At 33.8% G+C, this 12,592-nt stretch overlaps 1 long non-coding RNA gene across 1 annotated transcript; it reads left to right on the top strand.

Moving 5' to 3' along the window:
* The first annotated feature begins 5,642 nt into the window (after positions 1-5,642).
* On the top strand, positions 5,643-10,974 carry LOC144300195 (uncharacterized). The gene is made up of 3 exons (XR_013366783.1): positions 5,643-5,773; positions 6,050-6,126; positions 10,140-10,974. It is a non-coding gene; the product is annotated as an uncharacterized LOC144300195 (long non-coding RNA).
* Positions 10,975-12,592: the final 1,618 nt, after the last annotated feature.

The raw sequence follows: 12,592 nt of genomic DNA, 5'->3' as shown, positions 1-12,592 counted from the left end.
TGTTCCAGGGGTGGAACAAAGGATACTTCTCTATGACCAATACTTTGAGTTTTGTTGAATCTTTGACTTGCTTTGATGAATATCATCTGTGGCAGGTATCTGTGTCAGTGCCAGCCAAGGCCTTTAGAACTCTGGGAGCTTCTGATTGCTCTCTAGACATTCTTTCATTGCTGGGAGAGAGAGCCGGCACACATGGGCAGTGAAGAACCAACATGGACAGTAGAAAGTAAATACTGAGTGCACTTAGAAACTCCTTGAATTATGGATGCACTTCTCAAATTGTTAAAACATGAGAGAAAAAAGCCCAAAAAACTAATAGAAAAGAGGGCAAATATATGAACAGATAATTCATAGATTTTTAAGTCTGTATTATCATTTTAAGTCCATGAAAGGATGTTCACCCTCACTTATAAATTAGAGAAATGGGAATTGAAACTATACTTTCAAACCATTTCTCATTTATCACATTGATGAGAATTAAAAAGTACGACAACACATTCCCTTGGTGAGGCTGTATGGGAAGAGATACTCTCATTTACAGCTGTGAGGAAAGCAAATTGGTAAACCATTTTAAAAGAAAAATAAAAAAATATGTTTAACAAAACTATTTAAACACTCACATTTTAGCAAAGTAATTTTACTTCCAGTAGTTTATCCTGAAGATACATCTCTGAAAATATGGAATGGATATTCCATATGGTTATTCACTGTATGGCTTGGTTTGAAAATATTGGAAAGCAAACAAAATGCTCATATAAAACCAAGTAATTGATTGAATTATGCGAATACTATTACATTGAAAAAAATTACAAAGAACTTATAACCTATATGGAGTGATTTCTGGGATATACAGTTAAATGAGGAAGGAAAAAGCAAAATAGTATCTTCAATATGTTAGCTTTCCATAAAAGATTATGAAGAAGCTGATTCCTACCAAATAATAAGCATACTAGAAACCTCTGTAATTAAAACATAAGGTACTGGGACATAGTGAGACAAACCTATCAGTGGAATAGAATACAAAGTTCAAAACTCAAACAGATACACATGGAAATTAAGTAAACGATAAAATTGTCCTCTCATAGATATAATTTTTAATAAATTGCTCTGGGACATAGATTTTGCTCATTCATCCAAAAAGAAACACAAGCAAGATAAGCAACATGATTGAGATTGGTGCCCCACAGGAAGAAGTGGGAGTAGGGTAGAGAAGATGGAGGGAAGGGCATTGAGTGAAAGAGATGGGAAATGACACTTTTCTGAGTGTAAATTTGATAAAGTTCTGATTTTTAGAACCATATGTTTCACATAGTTAAGAAATAGATCTATAATATCAGCAAAAATTGGAGGACTTGAAAGAAAAAATATGGAATATCAACCGAAACAAGTAAGCCGAAGTGTATTTCAAGTAAATATTACTTACTCCATAAAGATGAGAAGATGGTACTCAGGAAAAATGGACTTAAATAATTTTGGAATAGCGTGTTGACTATATAACTGAAGACTGAAGACAAATCAAATTGTAAATGTACTCCAATCCGTAAGTATTTATCACCATAGTTTGTGTTAGCAATTCTGAAACCAGAATTGTTAGCAATTCTGAAATACCCTGTGTTACGTTCAGGACTGAGCAAATTAGTAAATAGATTTGGATAGTAAGAAACAGGCTGGTCTCTGTTGGGAAAGGAAGTTAGCACTAAGAAAAGGGGGAAGATGAGAATGAGCTCTTTGTTTTTGGAATATTAGTATGAACTGGTGACTTTTAAGAGATAGATACATATAAAAATAAGATTAAAATATATCTTAAAGCCCTAATTAAGTTTGGTGCTACAAGTAATGATTTTAGAATTCACATGCACATTTATAATATTTGTGAGAAAGCTCTCCTAGAATCTCATCAAGCAGGAAAATAAACTAGTATCACGGGGGTGGGTAATCACTTACTCTTGTTTGAAAAGACACCTACTGGGTTCAGAGTATCAGATGAAAGCTAGTTTTTTCAGGTGTGTTCACTAGCGCATTGCTGCCAACACTGTGATACATGGATTTGCAGCATCACAACTAAAGCAGAATCATGGGTCCCATCTCAGATCTTCTAAATCAGAACCTCTATTCTAACAAGGTCCCTAGGCAGTTCATGTGCACTTTAAAGATTATGAGGCATTGCTCCAGTAGCAATGAAGGTCAAGAATCCACAGAAATGGTTTTGTAGACTTAAACATCATTGATCATCTTTTACCTATTAGTCATAAACCTTATATGTTCAGTCATAGGTGGACAACCTGAAAACAACTGGATTAATCACATTTAGAAAGTCAACAGCATTTTATTAGCAGCCATAGCAATTTTCTAAAATCATAATATACTAATGAACAAAAACTGTCTTTGCTTCTTCAAAATCAGCAAATACACTACCCTCTGATCTCCTGTCTGCATGACATAGCTAGATTGTGAATCCAAATTTGAACTATGATAAAATGTTTTGAAAAATATAGTCTGATAAAAATAATGTGATGCATCTTCTTTGAAAAGATTCTTCATTTGATATTAATACCATCATCTTTGTTTTTGTTTTTGCTAAGAGGAAGTACATATATTTGGACAAATCATATAAACCAATTTAAGGATTTTGACAGGAAATAGAGAGCTCCTGAGATCTATTGACATTGGTGGTAAAGGTTAGGTTGGAGTGTAGCTGTTGATTCTAAACTAGAGCACCATTCCTCTCATTATCCATCTGAAGATGTGGTCTCATATTGACCAGCTGGTAATTGAGTCTGAGAAGGCTTAAATTAGTTATTTCATATAACAACCTATGTTGAAAGCCCCTGCTACCAACTGTTTTCCTTGTGACCAGCTCTTCAAAGCAATAAACCAATTAGTTGAGTCTAGAGGGAGGGCTACAGTTCAGTCTTTTAACCATGAATTGGTGACACGCTTATTCTCATATTTGAATTATACAGTTGGTTAATACAGAATCAAATTGCCGCTCATGAGAAGTGTTGTTTTTTAAGTGTTAGTATTTTTGAAATCATACATGTATTTCTGATTATTTGGTAAGGCTTATGTCCAGGAGTTAATTTCTAAAGGGAATTTGCCAAAGATATTTACTGCCTACTCTCCTCTTTTGCCAGTCTTATTGAAATCATTACTTTTCATTGTGTAATTTTGCAAATTCAAGATTAAATAACCTCTTTCAATACCTTAATTTCTACTTGAAAATTGGTGTCCTGGACTTTTATATCTAGAACTCAATTTTGCTTTTTTGAATCTCCAGACATCTACCCTCCAACCCTCTATGAGTAAAAAGAGAACACAAACATTCATTCTGTCATTTGATTTTCATAGATTTACATGAGCCTATCTGGTTGTGGAAGAGGTTATCAAAGGCCTTTTCTACCAAACGCTGCTTGCAGCTAACCTATGCAAAATTCCATTAGAGCCTTGGAAAGTAGAAAAAAGAAAAACCATAATAATTTCAAGTGAAATCTTTTCCAAGATATTTTAGTGCTTGAGGAAAAGGACATTTGTTATAGGTAGACTTAAAAAAATACTAAATTTTTCAAGTTAGTAGCAAATATGTTGTAGCTCAAATGGCTGAAGTTTTTTTTTAGGTCTTAATTATTCATCAAGTCTCAGTAGTGCTATCATTTTGCCTAGGTATTTGTTTCTTAGACCAAATTAATTAAGAAAAAGGACCATAAACCATGGTAGATGAAATGCAGGTTTTCTGGTATATGAAATACTTCAAGCTCTGTACTTTTTTGCTTTACATTTTAAGGTCTTACACTCCTCATCATGTATTAAGCCTGTAGACTGTTGACCTAACATTTAGGGCTTTCTTGTAATGAGAATTTTGAGTCATTTAATATGGACATATTTACAGATATGAATAAAGTAAAGCAAATAAGCATTTCTCACTTAAAAGACTGAAAAGAGAACATACCTGCTTAGAATAGCAGAGGCAAAGGACATGGAAGACAAGGTAAGGTCTTTTGATTCAATCAGTTCGCCACTTAAATCCTGGCATCAGAATATCTATGCTAAGCAACTTGGTACGTTACCAACCTTTCTGATCCTCAGATTTATTGTCAATACAATGTGGAAATTACCAGATGTAATATTAAACATTTAGTTATCACTTTTGAAGAATTTGAACTTATGGATGCAGGAGGCCAGTAACTCTTTAAGTCATTCTTGACCTTGGGCTGGAACCAATGTTAACCTTTTAGTTGCTACAACAGACTGTGGTGTGGGAATCTTGGGAAGGTACCTGGGGGTCAGAAGCAGTGGGAATAGTTGGGGAGAAAAGTTTTGGAACTATAGCTATTAACTAACCAGTAACAAATTAAAAATACATATATATTTAATTGGTGCATAAGACAGTAATGCCACTTTTGTTTAGTGTGATGATCACATGGGGGTAATGCATATATAAAATGGTTCATAAAAGTGAATTGATAAATTTGTGGTAAAAATAAAATGTCAAATAAAATGGAAAACAGAAGGGAAATGAAAGAAAGTTCATATTTAGTAGAAAATTGCAGCCAGAATAACATTAAGACAAAATTTCTACATGTTTTAGAGTTTAATTTGCTCATAAGTGAAAAAAATCAATGGTAATATTCAAATATAAAGACTCTTAAGAACTGTGAAAGGTTTGAGATTTTTGTCCCACTTGAAAGCTAACAAATTAAACTGCCATGGTTTTAGGGAGGCTGATGGTAGACATGTGATCACTGGGTCAAAGCACAAAGACATTATTACTCATGGTCCTGCAAGCAGCAGGAGCATCAGCACATTTGTTTCAGTATCCCTTGTCCTGAAGTCACACTAAGCAATGTCAATGGGCCCAGATTAAAGCCTGCATGCACAGTGGGCTGGATTACAAAAGAATTCTGAATTTCGACCAGAAAAATATTTTTTTTAAAGAATTTTATTTATTCATGAATGAGAGAGAGAGAGAGAGTAGAGAGAAAGAAAGCACAAGCAGGGGGAACAGCAGAGGGAGAAGGAGAAGCAGCCACCCCCCCCCCCACACACACTGAGTAGGAGCCTGAGGTAGGGCTCCATCCCAGGACCCCAGGACCCTGTGATCATGACCTGAGCCGGACGCAGATACTTAACTAACTGAGCCACCCAGGTGCCCCCAAACAAATCTTTAAAAATGAGTAGGAAACTTGTGGGCACTTCCCTGTGGAGGCAGACACTATCTCCACCTTCAAAAAATGTTCGTTATACAAAATCCTTGAAAAGATAGCCTGGAATAAAAGATAATCAGTTCCCCTGTTGACATGACGTGTAGAAACAGAGACTCAGGAAGAATTGATTCCCCCCAAAACTGGAAATTTTCTTTCATTTTTATTTGTCTGAAGTATTTTAGATATGTTACAAAGTGATTCAAGGAAAGTGTAAAATCAAGTACATTGTTAAAGTTTTCATTTTATAAACATTTTAGACTTGCAGAAAGAGTATGAGGGTAAAATAGAGATTTCTCATAGTCCCCATACTGGGTTTCCCCTATTATTACCATCATTCAACATGATGGTTCGTTTGTTACAATTAATGAGGCAATATGGATATGGTACTATTAACAAAAGCCTATACTTAATTCAGATTCCTTGATTTCTAACAAAGTCTCTTTTTGTTTTAAGATTCCGTTCAGGATACCACATTGCATTTAGTCCTCATGTCTCCTTAAGCAGCTCTTGCCTGTGATAGTTTTCCCTACTCTCCTTGTTTTTGATGACCTTGACAGTTTTGAGGAGTATTGGTAAGGTATTTTGCTGAATGTTCTTCCATTGAGATTTGTCTGATATTTTCCTCATAATTAGACGAAAGTTACATGTTCTTGGAAGGGAGACCACAGAAGTAAAGTGTCATTTTTATCACTTCAGTGTACCCACTATTATCATATCAAGGAACACATTGTCAATCTGACTTAGCACTGAGGATATTAATCTTGATCGCGAGCTGAGATATTGTTTGTCAGGTTTCTCCATTATAAGGTTACTATTTTTTTTTTCTTTTTCATATCATTCTTTGGAAGGAAATCACTATGCCCAGCCCACACTTATGGAGTGAGGAGTCATGCTCCATCTCCTTTACAGAAGAATGTGTACATAGGTAAATTATTTAGAATTCTGTGTATGAGATTTGCCTATTCTCCCTCATTTATTTGTTTAGTCACTTGTTTATATTATGTACTCAGAGATTTATTTTATATTTAGAGTTATAATCCAATACAGTTTTGTTTATTTTTTTGCTTCAGTTTTGGCCATTGATAACTCTTCCAGTTGGCTCCTGTGTCCCTTTGACACATTTCCACCATTATGTGTGTGTAAGTGTGTTTACACTTCCTTATTTTCTGACACTACCAGTGCTCTAGGCTCATCTTGTATATTTCCCATTCCATTCTAGAGTTTCTTCAAGGAGCTCTGTTTTGTTTTCCATTGGAGAATAGTAATAAAAATAGTATCTGAGTACTACGTGTGTTCATAATGAGATGTACTATTATGATTTAGAGTTAGTTGCTTCTAACTATTCTGATTTGACAGTTCAAGGAAACACATGTGTGTATACCAACCCCTGTATATTCACATACCAGTGCGTATGTTACACATAATTTCTGTATGTAACCATCTGCATGCATATTAAGCAAAATGAGTTCATACTGATGATTACAACTCTAATCCATGGATCATTCTAGCCTCCTATAGCATCTGCTTATATGTAACCTTCCAATCCAACAGTGAATAATTTGACTCCCATCATTAACCTTACGTTTACTTATTGTTCAGTTTGATATATATAACAGTGATAGTGAACACATATTGTTGTGGGAAATAACTTTATCAATTAAGAGTACCGTGTTTAGTACAGTTGCCTTTACCTTTAATCATACAGTCTCTAATGAATTCCAAATTTACTTTGGCCAACACTTTCCCCCTACCCCCACCTTATCCTTTTCCGTGAGCTTTTTTTCACATATTTGTGATACAGTTATTTTGTTTGTCACATTCTTATTCCATACTAGGAGCTCCAGATATCCAAAATGATATTTATTTAAACTTGCATACATTAAGATTCATTCTTTGTGCTGAAAAGTTCTATGGTTTTTGACAAATTCATAGTGTCATGTATTTGCCATTACAGTATTATAAAAAAAAAATAGTTTCACCATCATAAAAAACCATTTGCATTTTACCTATTTAACCTTTTCTCTCTCCCCTAAACTCCTAATAACCGCTGATCTTTTTACCATGTGCATAGTTTTGCTTTCTGCAGAATATCATATGTTACAGAGACTTCATACACTGGCTTCTTTTGCTTAGCAATGAGTACTTAAGATTCACTCGTGTCTTTTTGTGGTATGATAGGTCACTTCATTTTATCACTAAATGATAAATTGCCAAACTTTCAAAGTAAATATACCATTTTTAATTTCCGCTAGTAATGAACAAGATCCGGTTGTTCTACCATTCATTTTCACTATCATTTCTTTAAATTTTAGCAACCCTTATATGAGATTTTAAGAGAATTATTTGTTATTAATTATGTCATTTATTATTTCATGGAACCAGATTTTGGTTGTGTTGATTTTCTTTTTGTTGTTACTGTTTTGTTTTCAATATCACTGATTTATGCTCTAATTTTTATTATTTTCTTCTTCTTGTTTTAGGCTTAAATGGCTCTTTTTTTTTTCACTAGTTTCTTAATGATGAAGGTTAAGATATTGGTTTTTAGATCTTTCTTTTTTTCTTCTATATACACTTAATACCATAAAATTCTGTCAAAACCTCGTTTTTACTACACTGCACGTAATTTGACATGTTATAGTTTCATTTACATCGAAAAATTTGAATTTCTCTTGGAACTTGTTACTTGGCTCATGTGTTATTTAGAAGTATGTGGATTACTCTGCAAATATTTGGGGATTTCCAAGCTTTCATTCTATTATTAATATCTAGATTAATTTCATTATGATATGAGAACATATTTTGTATGATTTTTATTCTTATACTTTTCTTTTTTTAAAAGATTTTATTTATTTATACATGAGAGACACAGAGACAGAGAGAGCCAGAGACACAGTCAGAGAGAGAAGCAGGCTCCATGCAGGGAGCCGGATATGAAGGCGGTGCTAAACCGCTAAAGCCACCTGGGCTGAAGGCGGTGCTAAACCGCTGAGCCACCTGGGCTGCCCATTCTTATACATTTCTTTAGGTGAATTTTATTACCCCAAATGTAGTCTATCTTGGTGAAAATGCTTCATGTAAGCCTGAGAAGAATGTACATTTTTTGTTGTTGAATGGAGTATTATGTCAATGTCTCTTCCTTTATTTATGTAGATCTGAGATTTGGCCTATATCATTTTACTTCTGCTTGAAGAGTTCCTTTTAACGTTTTGCAAGGACAACTGGTGGTAATGAATTTTCTCAGTTTTTGGTTGTCAGAGAAAAGTTTTCTTCATTTTTTAGTATGATTTTTCTAGGTATATAATTGTAGGCTTTTTTTTCTTTGAATAGTTTAAATATTTCGGTCCATTGTTTTGTTGCCTGCATAGTTTCTGGCAACAAATGTACTGTAATTCTTATTTTTATTACTTTATGAAGTAGTTTTCTTTCCCTCTGGATTCTTTTTTTTTTTTTTTTAAGATTGTATTTATTTATTCATAGAGACAGAGAGAGAGAGGCAGAGACACAGGCAGAGGGAGAAGCAGGCTCCATGCAGAGAGCCTGACGTGGGACTCGATCCAGGGTCTCCAGGATCATGCCCTGGGCTGCAGGCGGCGCTAAACCGCTGCGCCACCGGGGCTGCCTCCTCTGGATTCTTTTAAGATTTTCTTTTGTCTTTGTTTTTCTGCAGTTTATTTTTTATTTATTTTTGTATTTTTATTTTATTTTTTGTTTTTCTGCAGTTTAAATACTTAATATCTTGTGCAGTATTCGTGATATTTATCCTACTAGATTATCTCTAAGCTTCCTGGATTTGTGCTTTTGTGTCTACCATTAATTTTGGAAAGTTCTCTGTCATTATTACTTCAAATATTTCTTTAGCTCCATTCTTATTTCTTCTGATAACATGTATGTTACATCATTTGAAATTGTTCTTCAGTTCTTGAATATTCTGTTCACTATTCTTATTTTTTCCCATTATATTTCAATTTATGAAGTTTTCATGACCTGCATTCACTTATTGATTTTTCATTTGTGTCTAATCTGTGGGCATATTTCATTCTTGCTGCAGCATTTTTTATTTTAAGCATTTCCTTTTCTTAGAATTTCCATCTTTTTGCTTTCATTGCCAATTTATTCTTATGTATTTTCTACTTTTTTTTTAGACACTTCAGCACATTAATCAGTTAATTTAAACTCTGACAATTTTGTCATCTGTGTCATGTCTGAGTCTGGTTATGATAGTGTTTTGTTTCCTTAGACTGTTTTTTTTTTTTCCCCTCTGTTTGTTTCCTTCTTTTTTCTTTTCTTTTCTTTTTTATTCTTTTCTTTTCTTTTCTTTTTTCTTTTTTCTTTTTTCTTTTCTTTTTTCTTTTCTTTCTTTTTTTTCTTTCCTTCCTTTTTTGTATTTGGCATGACTTGCAATTTTTTGTTGAAAGATGGATATTTTGTATCAGGTATTAGGAACTGATTTTAATAAACTGTTAGTGTGAGGATTTATTTCCATCTGCTTATGAGTTGAACTGTGTTTAATATTTACTGTAGCTATAAGTGCAAAAGTTCTAGTGTCCTTTCCATCTCCTCTCTTATCTTTTCTGAGTACTCTTCTTCAGAGAGTTTGCACTTGGATCTCTTTATACGTAATCCATTATTATCATACCTTGTTTATGTGGTGGTTATATGTGGAAGAGGAGAAGTTTTATATAAAATTCTGATTAAATCATAATCATTTGTGGTCTTTTGTCTTTGCACTGTGACCTATAGAAGCGTTTCTCTATTGTTGTAGCTTTGTAGCTCCCTCAGATCATGGAGGAAGCAAGAGGGGGATAGAGCTGAAAAAATGATATTTCTCCAGGTAGGATAAACTCTGGCAAAGGCTTTTATTCTAGGTGTAGGCATTTATTATGTGGAATGTACTGACCATATTTTGGAATGATTATTTTTCACCTTCCTCTGCCACAGCCACAAGAACACCTGTCTTCGATCTTCAGATGGAATCCCTTGTTCCTAAATGGTATGGTACCTGGGTGATGAAACCCCCCAAAGTGTGTGTTGGGGGGTTAGGAGTCCAAGACTACAGCCCCAAGTATCTCACTTTGATGCTACTCTATGTTCCAGCAATTTATCAAAATTTCCAGTTAAGTACTCCTAGTAACTTGTTTCTAGTGGGTACTTCCACTCTAGATAAGCATATCTAGATAAGCACTCAACTTGTCCATCTCTCTAGGTTGGGTGGTGGTTTGCCCTACAATGTTAGTTCTCTGGTGGGTGTCAGAAAAGTTGTTGATTTTCAGTTAGTTCAACTTTTTTCTTATTGTAAGGACAGAGTGACAACTCCTAAGCTTTTTTACATGTCAGAGTTAAAACCAGAAGTAAAGCATTTTATTTTTCAGGCATAAGTACAAGTGAAACATTAGGTCACCGTTAGCAAATTGCGATAGTATATGATATATTGATGGCTGGGGGAAGTGACAAAATGAGGATCATCATCATCGTCATCATCATCAAAACTCTGCAAAGGAAGGAACTATAATATGACTCTTTTCTAAATTATCATGAAATGATGAGTTGGGGAAAATAAGTTAGAATAGCTCTATTTGTGTCATCTCATCTTTTCTCAAATAAGAAGCCCTCACCTCCTGTAAAGGAAGACTTCTGAAAAGAAATGTCAATCAATACCTGCATAAAAGCAGTTCCTCCAGCCAAAGGAATTTTATAAAAGCATTTGTATATTTTCTATGAATGTAAAAATTATTCTCCTTCTTGAATGTACAGTTTTGTAAAGAATAAAAGTGAAAAGGTCTAAGTGAATCTTAAGAGAGAAATTGTGAGCTTGGCATACTGGTTTTAATAATTGAGTTGAGATATGCTTTTCCAATACAGTCAAATTTAAGTTTCTCAAAATTTGGCTCTCATTTTTGATCTTGCTGTGAATATTCTTTTTTATTTTTATCACCTGAATCCTTGTGTCTAACAATTTGCTATTGCTACCATCTTTAATCACTTTTTGTCAACGCTTATGTTTGTAATAATTTTTCCCCAACTAATCCTAATGTTCTTGTATTTTTTGAAGAATATCCAACTTTCTTCTTGAACTTTCAATTCAGTGTATTACCTGACATACTTCATAAACTAAAGGTGTAAGACATCATTATGTAAGAATTCTTTGGGGTCTCTGCCTATTATTGAATATTCAATTAAAAAGCTAAGCAACAACGTATAATAAGAATTATATACTGTGACTAAGGGGGATTTGTTCCAAATATACAAGGTTGGTTCAGCATTTGATAATCAATCAATATAATCCAACGTAACAAGGCTAAAAAAGAAAAATCATATAATCATATCAATTGATAAGACAAAGCATTACACAGTCCAACACACCTTCCTGATAAAAACTCTCAACAAATTTGGAATAATAAAACCTTTGTAACTTGATAAAGAACATCTACAAAAGGCCGATAGCTATCATTGTACATAATATCTATGGACTATTACCTTAATGTTAGTTGGAGGTCTTTCTCTAAATTGAGAACAGGACATATTCTTAATGTTCTCTCTTATCTTTCTTCACATTGCACTGGAAGTCCTTGTTAGTGAAATAAGATAAGAAAAAAAATAAAATATACTGACTGGAAAGGAAGAAAGAAAAATATCATTATTCACAGATGAGATAACTGTCTATGTATTGTAATCTTAGGAAATTGACAAAAATTGCTGAAACTAATAAACAAATATATCCAGTTTGCAGGATGCTAGGTTATTACACAATAATACATGGAAAAACAAAAGACACAGAAGAGTCAACATATTACTGATGTAGAAAAACCTCACATTACCTGACTTAAAGACTTAAAATAAGCTACAGTAATCAAGACAAAGTGGCATTGGTGAAAGAAGAAGCACATAGATCAACAGAACACAATAGAACAGAAACAGAATCATACAAATAGAGCCAACTGATCTTTGACAAAGGAGCAAAAGTAGTTCAATGGAGAAATGGTAGCCTTTTAAACAAATGGTGCAATTTCTCCATATCCTCACCAAAACCTGTCACTCCTCCCTTCACCCTTTTTATCTTAGTAGGTACAAAGCAGTATCTCATTGGGGCTTATTCCCATTTCCCTAATGACTAAGGATGTTGAGCATCTTCATATGTGCTTCCTTTTATGGAGTTGTGAGAATTAATTATATATTTGGGATACTAAACTCTTATCAAATATATGGTTTGTAAATATTTTCTGCCACTCTGTAGGTTGTATTGATAATGTCTTGATAATGTTCCCTCATGGGTGAAAGTTCTAAATTTTGATGAAGTCTCATTTATCTATTCTTTTTCTTCATGTTTTGAATTTATATCTAAGAATCCTTTGCCAAGTCCAAAGTCAGTAAGATTTGCCCCTATGTTTTCTTCT

This window comes from Canis aureus, chromosome 28, assembly GCF_053574225.1.
Source record: "Canis aureus isolate CA01 chromosome 28, VMU_Caureus_v.1.0, whole genome shotgun sequence".
Lineage (NCBI taxonomy): Eukaryota > Metazoa > Chordata > Mammalia > Carnivora > Canidae > Canis > Canis aureus.
Note: the sequence above shows the minus strand (reverse complement) of the source record. Positions and strands in the feature narration are given on the sequence as shown.